Below are 16,059 nucleotides of genomic sequence, written 5' to 3' on the forward strand. Positions count from 1 at the left end.
ACTACCATGCTCAGGTGCTCTGTACTGGTAACTAGTGATGAGCGGGCACTACCATGCTCGGGAGCTCTGTACTGGTAACTAGTGATGAGCGGGCACTACCATGCTCGGGTGCTCAGTACTGGTAACTAGTGATGAGCGGGCACTACCATGCTAAGGTGCTCAGTACTGGTAACTAGTGATGAGCGGGCACTACCATGCTCAGGTGCTCAGTACTGGTAACTAGTGATGAGCGGGCACTACCATGCTCAGGTGCTCTGTACTGGTAACTAGTGATGAGCGGGCACCACCATGCTCGGGAGCTCTGTACTGGTAACTAGTGATGAGCGGGCACTACCATGCTCGGGTGCTCAGTACTGGTAACTAGTGATGAGCGGGCACTACCATGCTCAGGTGCTCAGTACTGGTAACTAGTGATGAGCGGGCACTACCATGCTCGGGTGGTCAGTACTGGTAACTAGTGATGAGCGGGCACTACCATGCTCGGGTGCTCAGTACTGGTAACTAGTGATGAGCGAGCACTACCATGCTCAGGTGCTCAGTACTGGTAACTAGTGATGAGCGGGCATTACCGTGCTCAGTACTGGTGATGAGCGGGCACTACCATGCTCGGGTGCTCAGTACTGGTAACTAGTGATGAGTGGACACTACCATGCTCGGGTGCTCAGTACTGGTAACTAGTGATGAGCGGGCACTACCATGCTCTGGTGCTCAGTACTGGTAACTAGTGATGAGCGGGCACTACCATGCTCGGGTGCTCAGTACTGGTAACTAGTGATGAGCGGGCACTACCATGCTCGGGTGCTCTGTACTGGTAACTAGTGATGAGCGGGCACTACCATGCTCGGGTGCTCAGTACTGGTAACTAGTGATGAGGGGGCACTACCATGCTCAGGTGCTCAGTACTGGTAACTAGTGATGAGCGGGCACTACCATGCTCGGGTGCTCAGTACTGGTAACTAGTGATGAGCGGGCACTACCATGCTCGGGTGCTCAGTACTGGTAACTAGTGATGAGCGGGCACTACCATGCTCAATACTGGTAACTAGTGATGAGCGGGCACTACCATGCTCAGGTGCTCAGTACTGGTAACTAGTGATGAGCGGGCACTACCATGCTCAGGTGCTCAGTACTGGTAACTAGTGATGAGCGGGCATTACCGTGCTCAGTACTGGTGATAAGCGGGCACTACCATGCTCGAGTGCTCAGTACTGGTAACTAGTGATGAGCGGGCACTACCATGCTCGAGTGCTCAGTACTGGTAACTAGTGATGAGCGGGCACTACCATGCTCAGGTGCTCAGTACTGGTAACTAGTGATGAGCGGGCACTACCATGCTCGGGTGCTCAGTACTGGTAACTAGTGATGAGCGGGTACTACCATGCTCGGGTGCTCAGTACTGGTAACTAGTGATGAGCGGGCACTACCATGCTCGGGTGCTCTGTACTGGTAACTAGTGATGAGTGGGCACTACCATGCTCGGGTGCTCAGTACTGGTAACTAGTGATGAGCGGGCACTACCATGCTCGGGTGCTCAGTACTGGTGATGAGCGGGCACTACCATGCTCGGGTGCTCAGTACTGGTAACTAGTGATGAGCGGGCACTACCATGCTCGGGTGCTCAGTACTGGTAACTAGTGATGAGCGGGCACTACCATGCTCGGGTACTCTGTACTGGTAACTAGTGATGAGCGGGCACTACCATGCTCGGGTGCTCAGTACTGGTAACTAGTGCTGAGCGGGCACTACCATGCTCAGGTGCTCAGTACTCGTAACTAGTGATGAGCAGGCACTACCATGCTCAGGTGCTCAGTACTGGTAACTAGTGATGAGCGGGCACTACCATGCTCGGGTGCTCAGTACTGGTAACTAGTGATGAGCGGACACTACCATGCTCGGGTGCTCCGTACTGGTAACTAGTGATGAGCGGGCTCTACCATGCTCAGGTGCTCAGTACTGGTAACTAGTGATGAGCGGGCACTACCATGCTCAGGTGCTCAGTACTGGTAACTAGTGATGAGCGGGCACTACCATGCTCAGGTACTCAGTACTGGTAACTAGTGATGAGTGGGCACTACCATGCTCGGGTGCTCAGTACTGGTAACTAGTGATGAGCGGGCACTACCATGCTCGGGTGTTCAGTACTGGTAACTAGTGATGAGCGGGCACTACCATGCTCGGGTGCTCTGTACTGGTAACTAGTGATGAGCGGGCACTACCATGCTCGGGTGCTCTGTACTGGTAACTAGTGATGAGCGGGCACTACCATGCTCAGGTGCTCAGTACTGGTGATGAGCGGGCACTACCATGCTCGGGGGCACAGTACTGGTAACTAGTGATGTGCGGGCACTACCATGCTCGGGTGCTCTGTACTGGTAACTAGTGATGAGCGGGCACTACCATGCTCAGGTGCTCAGTACTGGTAACTAGTGATGAGTGGGCACTACCATGCTCGGGTGCTCTGTACTGGTAACTTGTGATGAGCGGGCACTACCATGCTCGGGTGCTCAGTACTGGTAACTAGTGAAGAGAGGGCACTACCATGCTCGGGTGCTCAGTACTGGTAACTAGTGATGAGCGGGCACTACCATGCTCGGGTGCTCAGTACTGGTAACTAGTGAAGAGAGGGCACTACCATGCTCGGGTGCTCAGTACTGGTAACTAGTGAAGAGAGGGCACTACCATGCTCAGGTGCTCAGTACTGGTAACTAGTGATGAGCGGGCACTACCATGCTCAGATGCTCAGTACTGGTAACTAGTGAAGAGAGGGCACTACCATGCTCGGGTGCTCAGTACTGGTAACTAGTGATGAGCGGGCTCTACCATGCTCGGGTGCTCAGTGCTGGTAACTAGTGATGAGCGGGCACTACCATGCTCGGGTGCTCAGTACTGGTAACTAGTGATGAGTGGGCACTACCATGCTCGGGTGCTCAGTACTGGTAACTAGTGATGAGCGGGCACTACCATGCTCGGGTGCTCAGTACTGGTAACTAGTGATGAGCGGGCACTACCATGCTCAGGTGCTCAGTACTGGTAACTAGTGATGAGTGGGCACTACCATGCTCGGGTGCTCAGTACTGGTAACTAGTGATGAGCGGACACTACCATGCTCAGGTGCTCAGTACTGGTAACTAGTGATGAGCGGGCACTACCATGCTCGGGTGCTCTGTACTGGTAACTAGTGATGAGCGGACACTACCATGCTCGGGTGCTCAGTACTGGTAACTAGTGATGAGCGGGCACTACCATGCTCGGGTGCTCAGTACTGGTAACTAGTGATGAGCGGGCACTACCATGCTCGGGTGCTCAGTACTGGTAACTAGTGATGAGCGGGCACTACCATGCTCAGGTGCTCAGTACTGGTGATGAGCGGGCACTACCATGCTCAGGTGCTCAGTACTGGTAACTAGTGATGAGCGGGCACTACCATGCTCGGGTGCTCAGTACTGGTAACTAGTGATGAGCGGGCACTACCATGCTCGGGTGCTCAGTACTGGTAACTAGTGATGAGGGGGCACTACCATGCTCGGGTGCTCAGTACTAGTGATGAGCGGGCACTACCATGCTCGGGTGCTCAGTACTGGTAACTAGTGATGAGCGGGCACTACCATGCTCGGGTGCTCAGTACTGGTAACTAGTGATGAGCGGGCACTACCATGCTCAGGTGCTCAGTACTGGTAACTAGTGATGAGCGGGCACTACCATGCTCGGGTGCTCAGTACTGGTAACTAGTGATGAGCGGGCACTACCATGCTCGGGTGCTCAGTACTGGTAACTAGTGATGAGCGAGCACTACCATGCTCAGGTGCTCAGTACTGGTAACTAGTGATGAGCGGGCACTACCATGCTCAGGTGCTCAGTACTGGTAACTAGTGATGAGCGGGCACTACCATGCTCGGGTGCTCAGTACTGGTAACTAGTGATGAGCGGGCACTACCATGCTCGGGTGCTCAGTACTGGTAACTAGTGATGAGCGGGCATTACCGTGCTCAGTACTGGTGATGAGCGGGCACTACCATGCTCGGGTGCTCAGTACTGGTAACTAGTGATGAGCGGGCACTACCATGCTCGGGTGCTCAGTACTGGTAACTAGTGATGAGCGGGCACTACCATGCTAGGGAGCTCAGTACTGGTAACTAGTGATGAGCGGGCACTACCATGCTTGGGTGCTCAGTACTGGTAACTAGTGATGAGCGGGCACTACCATGCTCGGGTGCTCAGTACTGGTAACTAGTGATGAGCGGGCATTACCGTGCTCAGTACTGGTGATGAGCGGGCACTACCATGCTCGGGTGCTCAGTACTGGTAACTAGTGATGAGCGGGCACTACCATGCTCGGGTGCTCAGTACTGGTAACTAGTGATGAGCGGGCACTACCATGCTCGGGAGCTCAGTACTGGTAACTAGTGATGAGCGGGCACTACCATGCTTGGGTGCTCAGTACTGGTAACTAGTGATGAGCGGGCACTACCATGCTCGGGTGCTCAGTACTGGTAACTAGTGATGAGCGGGCATTACCGTGCTCAGTACTGGTGATGAGCGGGCACTACCATGCTCGGGTGCTCAGTACTGGTAACTAGTGATGAGCGGGCACTACCATGCTCAGGTACTCAGTACTGGTAACTAGTGATGAGCGGGCACTACCATGCTCGGGTGCTCAGTACTGGTAACTAGTGATGAGCGGGCACTTCCATGCTCGGGGGCTCAGTACTGATAACTAGTGATGAGCGGGCACTACCATGCTCGGGTGCTCAGTACTGGTAACTAGTGATGAGCGGACACTACCATGCTCGGGTGCTCAGTACTGGTAACTAGTGATGAGCGGGCACTACCATGCTCGGGTGCTCAGTACTGGTAACTAGTGATGAGCGGGCACTACCATGCTCAGGTGCTCAGTACTGGCAACTAGAGATGAGCGGGCACTACCATGCTCAGGTGCTCTGTACTGGTAACAAGTTATGAGCGGGCACTACCATGCTCTGGTGCTCAGTACTGGTAACTAGTGATGAGCGGGCACTACCATGCTCGGGTGCTCAGTACTAGTAACTAGTGATGAGCGGGCACTACCATGCTCGGGTGCTCAGTACTGGTAACTAGTGATGATCGGGCACTACCATGCTCGGGTGCTCTGTACTGGTGATGAGCGGGCACTACCATGCTCGAGTGCTCAGTACTGGTAACTAGTGATGAGTGGGCACTACCATGCTCGGGTGCTCAGTACTGGTAACTAGTGATGAGTGGGCACTACCATGCTCGGGTGCTCAGTACTGGTAACTAGTGATGAGCGGGCACTACCATGCTCGGGTGCTCAGTACTGGTAACTAGTGATGAGCGGGCACTGCCATGCTCAGGTGCTCAGTACTGGTAACTAGTGATGAGCGGGCACTACCATGCTCGGGTGCTCTGTACTGGTAAGTAGTGATGAGCGGGCACTACCATGCTCAGGTGCTCAGTACTGGTAACTAGTGATGAGCGAGCACTACCATGCTCAGGTGCTCTGTACTGGTAACTAGTGATGAGCGGGCACTATCATGCTCAGGTGCTCAGTACTGGTAACTAGTGATGAGCGGGCACTACCATGCTCAGGTGCTCAGTACTGGTAACTAGTGATGAGCGGACACTACCATGCTCAGGTGCTCAGTACTACTAACTAGTGATGAGCGGGCACTACCATGCTCAGGTGCTCAGTACTACTAACTAGTGATGAGCGGGCACTACCATGCTCAGGTGCTCAGTACTGGTAACTAGTGATGAGCGGGCACTACCATGCTCAGTACTGGTGATGAGCGGGCACTACCATGCTCGAGTGCTCAGTTCTGGTAACTAGTGATGAGCGGGCACTACCATGCTCAGGTGCTCAGTACTGGTAACTAGTGATGAGCGGGCACTACCATGCTCAGGTGCTCAGTACTGGTAACTAGTGATGAGCGGGCACTACCATGCTCAGGTGCTCAGTACTGGTAACTAGTGATGAGCGGGCACTACCATGCTCAGGTGCTCAGTACTGGTAACTAGTGATGAGCGGGCACTACCATGCTCAGGTGCTCAGTACTGGTAACTAGTGATGAGCGGGCACTACCATGCTCAGGTGCTCAGTACTGGTAACTAGTGATGAGCGGGCACTACCATGCTCAGGTGCTCAGTACTGGTAACTAGTGATGAGCGGGCACTACCATGCTCGGGTGCTCAGTACTGGTAACTAGTGATGAGAGGGCACTACCATGCTCAGGTGCTCAGTACTGGTAACTAGTGATGAGCGGGCACTACCATGCTCGGGTGCTCAGTAGTGGTAACTAGTGATGAGCGGGCACTACCATGCTCAGGTGCTCAGTACTGGTAACTAGTGATGAGCGGGCACTACCATGATCGGGTGCTCAGTACTGGTAACTAGTGATGAGCGGGCACTACCATGCTCAGGTGCTCAGTACTGGTAACTAGTGATGAGCGGGCACTTCCATGCTCGGGTGCTCAGTACTGGTAACTAGTGATGAGCGGGCACTACCATGCTCAGGTGCTCAGTACTGGTAACTAGTGATGAGCGGGTACTACCATGCTCAGGTGCTCAGTACTGGTAACTAGTGATGAGCGGGCACTACCATGCTCGGGTGCTCAGTACTGGTAACTAGTGATGAGCGGGCACTACCATGCTCAGGTGCTCAGTGCTGGTAACTAGTGATGAGCGGGCACTACCATGCTCGGGTGCTCAGTACTGGTAACTAGTGAAGAGAGGGCACTACCATGCTCGGGTGCTCAGTACTGGTAACTAGTGAAGTGAGGGCACTACCATGCTCAGGTGCTCAGTACTGGTAACTAGTGATGAGCGGGCACTACCATGCTCGGGTGCTCAGTACTGGTAACTAGTGATGAGCGGGCACTACCATGCTCAAGTGCTCAGTACTGGTAACTAGTGATGAGTGGGCACTACCATGCTCAGGTGCTCTGTACTGATAACTAGTGATGAGCGGGCACTACCATGCTCGGGTGCTCAGTACTCGTAACTAGTGAGGAGCGGGCACTACCATGCTCGGGTGCTCAGTACTGGTAACTAGTGATGAGCGGGCACTACCATGCTCGGGTGCTCAGTACTGGTAACTAGTGATGAGCGGGCACTACCATGCTCGGGTGCTCAGTACTGGTAACTAGTGATGAGCGGGCACTACCATGCTCGGGTGCTCAGTACTGGTAACTAGTGATGAGCGGGCACTACCATGCTCGGGTGCTCAGTACTGGTGATGAGCGGGCACTACCATGCTCGGGTGCTCAGTACTGGTAACTTGTGATGAGCGGGCACTACCATGCTCGGGTGCTCAGTACTGGTAACTAGTGATGAGCGGGCACTACCATGCTCGGGTACTCTGTACTGGTAACTAGTGATGAGCGGGCACTACCATGCTCGGGTGCTCAGTACTGGTAACTAGTGCTGAGCGGGCACTACCATGCTCAGGTGCTCAGTACTCGTAACTAGTGATGAGCAGGCACTACCATGCTCAGGTGCTCAGTACTGGTAACTAGTGATGAGCGGGCACTACCATGCTCAGGTGCTCAGTACTGGTAACTAGTGATGAGTGGGCACTACCGTGCTCGGGTGCTCAGTACTGGTAACTAGTGATGAGCGGGCACTACCATGCTCAGGTGCTCAGTACTGGTAACTAGTGATGAGTGGGCACTACCGTGCTCGGGTGCTCTGTACTGGTAACTAGTGATGAGCGGGCACTACCATGCTCGGGTGCTCTGTATTGGTAACTAGTGATGAGTGGGCACTACCATGCTCAGGTGCTCAGTACTGGTGATGAGCGGGCACTACCATGCTCGGGGGCACAGTACTGGTAACTAGTGATGCGCGGGCACTACCATGCTCTGGTGCTCAGTACTGGTAACTAGTGATGAGTGGGCACTACCATGCTCGGGTGCTCTGTACTGGTAACTAGTGATGAGCGGGCACTACCATGCTCAGGTGCTCAGTACTGGTAACTAGTGATGAGTGGGCACTACCATGCTCGGGTGCTCTGTACTGGTAACTTGTGATGAGCGGGCACTACCATGCTCGGGTGCTCAGTACTGGTAACTAGTGAAGAGAGGGCACTACCATGCTCGGGTGCTCAGTACTGGTAACTAGTGATGAGCGGGCACTACCATGCTCGGGTGCTCAGTACTGGTAACTAGTGAAGAGAGGGCACTACCATGCTCGGGTGCTCAGTACTGGTAACTAGTGAAGAGAGGGCACTACCATGCTCAGGTGCTCAGTACTGGTAACTAGTGATGAGCGGGCACTACCATGCTCAGATGCTCAGTACTGGTAACTAGTGAAGAGAGGGCACTACCATGCTCGGGTGCTCTGTACTGGTTACTAGTGATGAGCGGGCACTACCATGCTCGGGTGCTCAGTACTGGTAACTAGTGATGAGCGGGCACTACCATGCTCGGGTTCTCTCTATTGGTAACTAGTGATGAGCGGGCACTACCATGCTCGGGTGCTCAGTACTGGTAACTAGTGATGAGTGGGCACTACCATGCTCGGGTGCTCAGTACTGGTAACTAGTGATGAGCGGGCACTACCATGCTCGGGTGCTCAGTACTGGTAACTAGTGATGAGTGGGCACTACCATGCTCGGGTGCTCAGTACTGGTAACTAGTGATTAGCGGGCACTACCATGCTCGGGTGCTCAGTACTGGTAACTAGTGATGAGCGGACACTACCATGCTCGGGTGTTTGGTAACTAGTGATGAGCGGACACTACCATGCTCGGGTGCTCAGTACTGGTAACTAGTGATGAGCGGGCACTACCATGCTCGGGTGCTCAGTACTGGTAACTAGTGATGAGCGGGCACTACCATGCTCGGGTGCTCAGTACTGGTAACTAGTGATGAGCGGGCACTACCATGCTCAGGTGCTCAGTACTGGTGATGAGCGGGCACTACCATGCTCAGGTGCTCAGTACTGGTAACTAGTGATGAGCGGGCACTACCATGCTCGGGTGCTCAGTACTGGTAACTAGTGATGAGCGGGCACTACCATGCTCGGGTGCTCAGTACTGGTAACTAGTGATGAGCGGGCACTACCATGCTCGGGTGCTCAGTACTGGTAACTAGTGATGAGCGGGCACTACCATGCTCGGGTGCTCAGTACTGGTAACTAGTGATGAGCGGGCACTACCATGCTCAGGTGCTCAGTACTGGTAACTAGTGATGAGCGGGCACTACCATGCTCGGGTGCTCAGTACTGGTAACTAGTGATGAGCGGGCACTACCATGCTCGGGTGCTCAGTACTGGTAACTAGTGATGAGCGAGCACTACCATGCTCAGGTGCTCAGTACTGGTAACTAGTGATGAGCGAGCACTACCATGCTCAGGTGCTCAGTACTGGTAACTAGTGATGAGCGGGCACTACCATGCTCAGGTGCTCAGTACTGGTAACTAGTGATGAGCGGGCACTACCATGCTTGGGTGCTCAGTACTGGTAACTAGTGATGAGCGGGCATTACCGTGCTCAGTACTGGTGATGAGCGGGCACTACCATGCTCGGGTGCTCAGTACTGGTAACTAGTGATGAGCGGGCACTACCATGCTCGGGTGCTCAGTACTGGTAACTAGTGATGAGCGGGCACTACCATGCTCGGGAGCTCAGTACTGGTAACTAGTGATGAGCGGGCACCACCATGCTTGGGTGCTCAGTACTGGTAACTAGTGATGAGCGGGCACTACCATGCTCAGGTGCTCAGTTCTGGTAACTAGTGATGAGCAGGCATTACCGTGCTCAGTACTGGTGATGAGCGGGCACTACCATGCTCGGGTGCTCAGTACTGGTAACTAGTGATGAGCGGGCATTACCGTGCTCAGTACTGGTGATGAGCGGGCACTACCATGCTCGGGTGCTCAGTACTGGTAACTAGTGATGAGCGGGCACTACCATGCTCAGGTACTCAGTACTGGTAACTAGTGATGAGCGGGCACTACCATGCTCGGGTGCTCAGTACTGGTAACTAGTGATGAGCGGGCACTACCATGCTCGGGTGCTCAGTACTGGTAACTAGTGATGAGCGGGCATTACCGTGCTCAGTACTGGTGATGAGCGGGCACTACCATGCTCGGGTGCTCAGTACTGGTAACTAGTGATGAGCGGGCACTACCATGCTCGGGTGCTCAGTACTGGTAACTAGTGATGAGCGGACACTACCATGCTCGGGTGCTCAGTACTGGTAACTAGTGATGAGCGGGCACTACCATGCTCAGGTGCTCAGTACTGGTAACTAGTGATGAGCGGGCACTACCATGCTCGGGTGCTCAGTACTGGTAACTAGTGATGAGCGGGCACTACCATGCTCGGGTGCTCAGTACTGGTAACTAGTGATGAGCGAGCACTACCATGCTCAGGTGCTCAGTACTGGTAACTAGTGATGAGCGGGCACTACCATGCTCAGGTGCTCAGTACTGGTAACTAGTGATGAGCGGGCACTACCATGCTTGGGTGCTCAGTACTGGTAACTAGTGATGAGCGGGCACTACCATGCTCGGGTGCTCAGTACTGGTAACTAGTGATGAGCGGGCATTACCGTGCTCAGTACTGGTGATGAGCGGGCACTACCATGCTCGGGTGCTCAGTACTGGTAACTAGTGATGAGCGGGCACTACCATGCTCGGGTGCTCAGTACTGGTAACTAGTGATGAGCGGGCACTACCATGCTCGGGTGCTCAGTACTGGTAACTAGTGATGAGCGAGCACTACCATGCTCAGGTGCTCAGTACTGGTAACTAGTGATGAGCGGGCACTACCATGCTCAGGTGCTCAGTACTGGTAACTAGTGATGAGCGGGCACTACCATGCTTGGGTGCTCAGTACTGGTAACTAGTGATGAGCGGGCACTACCATGCTCGGGTGCTCAGTACTGGTAACTAGTGATGAGCGGGCATTACCGTGCTCAGTACTGGTGATGAGCGGGCACTACCATGCTCGGGTGCTCAGTACTGGTAACTAGTGATGAGCGGGCACTACCATGCTCGGGTGCTCAGTACTGGTAACTAGTGATGAGCGGGCACTACCATGCTCGGGAGCTCAGTACTGGTAACTAGTGATGAGCGGGCACCACCATGCTTGGGTGCTCAGTACTGGTAACTAGTGATGAGCGGGCACTACCATGCTCGGGTGCTCAGTACTGGTAACTAGTGATGAGCGGGCATTACCGTGCTCAGTACTGGTGATGAGCGGGCACTACCATGCTCGGTTGCTCAGTACTGGTAACTAGTGATGAGCGGGCACTACCATGCTCAGGTACTCAGTACTGGTAACTAGTGATGAGCGGGCACTACCATGCTCGGGTGCTCAGTACTGGTAACTAGTGATGAGCGGGCACTTCCATGCTCGGGGGCTTAGTACTGGTAACTAGTGCCTGCTCATCACTACTTACCAATACTGAGCACCTGAGCATGGTAGTGCCCGCTCATCACTAGTTACCAGTACTGAGCACCTGAGCATGGTAGTGCCCGCTCATCACTAGTTACCAGTACTGAGCACCCGAGCATGGTAGTGTCCACTCATCACTAGTTACCAGTACTGAGCACCTGAGCATGGTAGTGCCCGCTCATCACTAGTTACCAGTACTGAGCACCCGAGCATGGTAGTGTCCACTCATCACTAGTTACCAGTACTGAGCACCCGAGCATGGTAGTGCTCACTCATCACTAGTTACCAGTATTGAGCACTCGAGCATGGTAGTGCCCGCTCATCACTAGTTACCAGTACTGAGCACCCGAGCATGGTAGTGCCCGCTCATCACTAGTTACCAGTACAGAGCACCCGAGCATGGTAGTGCCCGCTCATCACTAGTTACCAGTACAGAGCACCCGAGCATGGTAGTGCCCGCTCATCACTAGTTACCAGTACTGAGCACCCGAGCATGGTAGTGCCTGCTCATCACTAGTTACCAGTACTGAGCACCCGAGCATGGTAGTGCCCGCTCATCACTAGTTACCAGTACTGAGCACCTGAGCATGGTAGTGCCCGCTCATCACTAGTTACCAGTACTGAGCACCCGAGCATGGTAGTGTCCACTCATCACTAGTTACCAGTACTGAGCACCCGAGCATGGTAGTGCTCACTCATCACTAGTTACCAGTATTGAGCACTCGAGCATGGTAGTGCCCGCTCATCACTAGTTACCAGTACTGAGCACCCGAGCATGGTAGTGCCCGCTCATCACTAGTTACCAGTACAGAGCACCCGAGCATGGTAGTGCCCGCTCATCACTAGTTACCAGTACAGAGCACCCGAGCATGGTAGTGCCCGCTCATCACTAGTTACCAGTACTGAGCACCCGAGCATGGTAGTGCCCGCTCATCACTAGTTACCAGTACTGAGCACCCGAGCATGGTAGTGTCCGCTCATCACTAGTTACCAGTACAGAGCACCCGAGCATGGTAGTGCCCGCTCATGACTAGTTATGAGTACAGAGTATGGCAGTGCCTGCTCATGACTAGTTATAAGTACGGAGCGTGGCAGTGCCCGCTGGTCATTAGTTACCAGTATGGAGCGTGGCAGTGCCCGCTCATCACTATTTATAAGTACTCAGCATGGTAGTGCCCGCTCATCACTAGTTACCAGTATTGAGCGTGGTAGTGCCCGCTCATCACTAGTTATAAGTACTGAGCATGGTAGTGCACGCTCATCACTAGTTATAAGTACGGAGCATGGCAGTGCCCGCTGGTCATTAGTTACCAGTACGGAGCATGGCAGTGCCCGCTGGTCATTAGTTACCAGTACGGAGCATGGCAGTGCCCGCTGGTCATTAGTTACCAGTACGGAGCATGGCAGTGCCCGCTGGTCATTAGTTACCAGTACGGAGCGTGGCAGTGCCCGCTGGTCACACCCATCCTGGATAATACACCATCTGGAATCTCTTGTATGCCCTGTTTTACAATCCATTATCTGGAGGTGTCATCAGTGGGATTGTCTGCGGTCTCTTCTTCAGGAGCACGCGCCTCCCCTGGCTTCTGCTTGCACACCGGTGATGGACAGTGCTGACCAGAGGAATACTTTTCAGCAGGGGCAGCTTTACCTCTGTACAGTCCGAGGAGCACAGGGCCACTGAAGCCGACCAGGTCATGTGGTCCAGCGCTCCGGACAGCTTTAGATCAGCACTTACAAGCTCTATTTCAACAAGCTTGTAAGCACCTTGGCTGTTCAACTGCCAGTGCAAAATTAGCCAACATAAACCTACATCATACGTGAGCTGCAATCCTACGTCATTCATTTGGTGGATTGTACACAGTATTGTATTGTGGGACCGCAGTGCGGGTTTTTTTGGGAGGGGGGTTTCGGCCGCACTGTGGACCCAGCCCTGGTCCCAAAACATCATTCACATAACACATGTAATACTAATATAATAAAAAGTCTCCATAGCTACAAACAAGGATGAATAAGAAGTAACAGACGGTTTAGCCTGTCGGGGGGGTCGGGGGGCCTCCGGTGGCCCCCGTGTCTTTTATTCTATAGGTACAAACACTTTTAAGAAGCGCTGGACGCCTCCTCGGACTCACGAGGACTATTCACAGCCGCTCCATATACGCAGATGCTGGAGGGGCCGGAGGCGGCGCGTGTTACGTGTGATCAGGGTCGTTCTGCCCTTTGTGGTGGTGGCACCTATCATGTTTCCAGTCCTGAGTCACACACGATAACCCTCTGTAACCTTACACGGGGCCGGGATCTCCTCTGCCCAATCCCGGACCGCAGGGAAAAGAAGCGCAGGAGAAAGGCACTGATTTAAAGGGCAGCGCTACCCCCAAAATTACCTATTGCTCTCCGCTTTCTTTCTGGACACTTGGCTTAATTTTAGGTTCACACTTCCCTTTCTTTGCAGCAGCCAAAATGGACATAAGCAGCATCAGACGACTCCGACTCTATATACAAATATGCTAGGCATGCTCTGCTATGAGCAAAGGTCATTGTGCAGAGAGGGGGAGGAGGTGAGCTGTGAGTCTCTATATAATTATATACAAATATGCTAGGCATGCTCTGCTCTGAGCAAAGGTCATTGTGCAGAGAGGGGGAGGAGGTGAGCTGTGAGTCTATATAGTTATATACAAATATGCTAGGCATGCTCTGCTCTGAGCAAAAGACATTGTGCGGGGAGGAGGTGAGCTGTGAGTCTATATATAGTGTTATACAAATATGCTAGGCATGCTCTGCTCTGAGCAAAAGGCATTGTGCAGAGAGGGGGAGGAGGTGAGCTGTGAGTCTCTAGTTATATACAAATATGCTAGGCATGCTCTGCTCTGAGCAAAAGGCATTGTGCAGAGGGGGAGGAGGTGAGCTGTGAGTCTCTATATAGTTATATACAAATATGCTAGGCATGCTCTGCTCTGAGCAAAAGACATTGTGCGGGGAGGAGGTGAGCTGTGAGTCTCTATATAGTGTTATACAAATATGCTAGGCATGCTCTGCTCTGAGCAAAAGGCATTGTGCAGAGAGGGGGAGGAGGTGAGCTGTGAGTCTCTATATAGTTATATACAAATATGCTAGGCATGCTCTGCTCTGAGCAAAAGGCATTGTGCAGAGAGGGGGAGGAGGTGAGCTGTGAGTCTCTATATAGTTATATACAAATATGCTAGGCATGCTCTGCTCCGAGCAAAAGGCATTGTGCAGAGAGGGGGAGGAGGTGAGCTGTGAGTCTCTATATAGTTATATACAAATATGCTAGGCATGCTCTGCTCTGAGCAAAAGGCATTGTGCAGAAAGGGGGAGGAGGTGAGCTGTGAGTCTCTATATAGTTATATACAAATATGCTAGGCATGCTCTGCTCTGAGCAAAAGGCATTGTGAAGAGAGGGGGAGGAGGTGAGCTGTGAGTCTCTATATAGTTATATACAAATATGCTAGGCATGCTCTGCTCTGAGCAAAGGTCATTGTGAAGAGAGGGGGAGGAGATGAGCTGTGACACTACCTATGGTCGATCCTGTGTTATCAGTCATTGTACAGGAGGAGGAGGTGAGCTGTGATATCATGTTATATACTGTATAAGGAGGAGTTATTAGTCAGTGTGGAGGAAGGGAGCTGTGACTTTTACCTTGGTTGGATCCTTTAAATCTAATCTATATAGAGGTGTCATTGTGTAGGAGGAGGTGAGCTGTGAGTCTCTATATAGTTATATGCTAGGCATGCTCTGCTCTGAGCAATAGTCATTGTGAAGAGAGGGGGAGGAGGTAAGCCGTAAGTCTATCTAGTTATATGCAAATATGCTAGGCATGCTCTGCTCTGAGCAAAGGTCATTGTGAAGAGAGGGGGAGGAGGTGAGCTGGGAGTCTATAGTTATATACAAATTTGATCAAAGCAGAGCATGCCTAGCATAAGGCATTGTGAAGAGAGGGGGAGGAGGTGAGCTGTGAGTCTCTATATAGTTATATACAAATATGCAAGGCATGCTCAGATCTGAGCAAAGGCCATTGTGAAGAGACGGGGAGGAGGTGAGCTGTGACATCCTGTGATCTACTGTATAAGGAGTTATCAGTCATTGTGGAGGAGGGGAGCTGTGACATTTTGTGAATGGTGGATCCTGTGTTATCAGTAATTGTACAGGAGGGGGAAGAAGTGAGCTGTGACATCCTCTGTTATCTACTAGAGAGGTTATGAGTCATTGTACAGGAGGTGACCTGTGATATCACCTATTGTGAATGGTAAATCCTTTTTTATCTACTGTATATAGAGGCATCAGTTATTGTACATGAGTGGGAGGTGAGCTGTGACATCTATTGTGAATGGTGGATCATGTATTACCTACTGTATACGGGTATTATCTGTCATTGTGCAGGAGGTGAGCTGTGATGTCACTTATTATGAATGGTGGATCCTGTGTTATCTACTGCATATAGAGATGTTATGGGCCATTGTACAGGTGAGCTGTGATATCACCTATTGTGAATGGTGGCTCCTGTTATCTACTGTAAATAGAAGTGTTATCAGTCATTGTACAGGAGGGGAATAAGTGAGCTGTGACATCCTCTATTGTGAAGGGTGGATTCTGTATTATCTACTGTACATAGGTGTTATCTGTCATTGTAGAGGAGGGGAAGGAG

Source organism: Anomaloglossus baeobatrachus, chromosome 9 (assembly GCF_048569485.1).
Source record: "Anomaloglossus baeobatrachus isolate aAnoBae1 chromosome 9, aAnoBae1.hap1, whole genome shotgun sequence".
NCBI classification, from domain to species: domain Eukaryota; kingdom Metazoa; phylum Chordata; class Amphibia; order Anura; family Aromobatidae; genus Anomaloglossus; species Anomaloglossus baeobatrachus.